Genomic DNA, 1,864 nt, shown 5'->3' on the forward strand with positions numbered 1-1,864 from the left:
ATGGACATGTTTGAACCTCTGACTCCGGGTGGGGCAAGGGCAATATACCTAACCTAAACATTTGTACCCCCATAATATGCTGAAATAAAAAAAAATAAAATAAAGATTAAAAAAACAATAAAAAAGAAACAAGGGAGTTTTAACTCACAAATGAACATTTGGATTTGGAGGGGTTTCAGTGTGAATGCTTTGATGTTCTTACCTCATCTTGGAATTATGGTAAGAAATGGGTCAAATGACAATGATTCCTTTACAATAATTAGGAAAGAAGGAAAAATTAAACTCATCAAAAACTAAGCTGAGACACGCACACAGCATACCCCTCCCCAACACTCAACCCGCCCAGCTTCTCCCCAGCCTCTAACCCCACCTCTCCATTGTAACTTCCAGGACTATCTCCGCAGCTATTCCTTGCTTCCGGGACCAGCTAACACGTTTTTGTGGTTAGTTCCTTGTTGCTCACCAACTATGAGCTCCCTGAGCAGCCACAATTATCCCGCCCAGGTGGAAGGTGCTGTCGACCGCTTGGTCAACATGCATCTGCGAGCCTCCCATACCTACCTCTCTCTGGGCTTCTATTTCAAAGGCAACAACGTGGCTCTCGAGGGCTTGGGCCACTTCTTCCACAAGTTGGCAGAGGAGAATCACGAGGGCACCAAGCGTCTCTTGGTGTGAAACAAATACAGTGGCGGCAACCTATTCCAAGACAAGCAGGAGCTGTCCCAAGATGAGTGGAGTGGCAGTCTGGCCGCCATGGAAGCCGCCCTGGCCCTGGAGAAGAACCTGAACCAGGCTCTTTTGGATCTGCATGCCCTGGGTTCTGCCAACACAGACCCCAATCTCTGTGAGTTTCTGGAGATCCACTTCCTAGACGGAGAGGTGAAACTCATCAAGAAGATGGGCGACTGCGTGACCAACCTCCACACGCTGGAGGGATCCGTGCCCTGGCTGGGCGAGTATCTCTTCGGAAGGCTCACCCTCAAGCACGACTAGGAGCTTCCAGAGCCCAGGAGCCTATGAAGGTCCCCTCTGTATTCTTCTGGCTTCGGGATTTCTGCCTGAGCTTCTTTTTTTTTTTAGCCAGAAGGCAGCTTCTTAACACCCAGAGCATTCACCCAAGCCGCAGACCAAATGAAACCAAAAAAGTTCTTTTTGCAGGTAAAAAAAAAATCTAGGCTGAGAGGGGGCAAAAAGTGTGCAGAATAGCATGAAGGCTCTGTAGTCTGTTTAATTCTCTAGATTTTCTAAGAAGTTGTTCTTTTGTGAGTTACCTTTGTACTTTGAGGATCTGATAAACTGTATTTTCTCTGTCAAGAAAAATGTTGTATACAATTTTAGTTCTTTCATAATTTCTCTGAAGCCATTCGGGTACAAGTTTAAACTCTTTTGTTCTAAGATATATCCCTGGTTTTGCACAGCAGAGCACAGAACTGAGTATCTGGACTATATCATATTGTGTTGCCCCCAATCCCCAAACTCATGATAAAATTGCTTTTCCTTATTTTCAAGTTGGTGTGATGCCATTTGTCTATTCTGAGGAACACAATAAGAAAGAGCCCTGTGAAATTCATCTTTGCATCTCCCATTAGGATGCTACTGAGAACACTGACTATTGCATCATACATACACTGACCTCTTTATGAAGCCCCTCAAGAGAAATTTCATTCTGGTCTTACTATTAGGAGTAACAGTGCTTCTCTTGGATAATTGGTTTGTTTTTGTTTTATGGACACTGTAAATGATGTAACTAATTAAGTTTCCTTTTCACTGCCTGCTAGATAGCTTAGAGACAAATTTGTAGTCCAGCCAGAGTAAATGAGTAGGATCGTATAAGCATTTTTGTATAAGCTTCACTCCTGATTTT

General features: G+C 43.8%; 1 pseudogene; it reads left to right on the top strand.

The window, feature by feature from the left end:
* Window positions 1-468: 468 nt before the first annotated feature.
* On the top strand, window positions 469-993 carry LOC138379022 (ferritin light chain pseudogene; annotated as a pseudogene).
* The last annotated feature ends 871 nt before the right edge of the window (window positions 994-1,864 follow it).

Source organism: Eulemur rufifrons, chromosome 30 (genome assembly GCF_041146395.1).
Source record: "Eulemur rufifrons isolate Redbay chromosome 30, OSU_ERuf_1, whole genome shotgun sequence".
Lineage (NCBI taxonomy): Eukaryota > Metazoa > Chordata > Mammalia > Primates > Lemuridae > Eulemur > Eulemur rufifrons.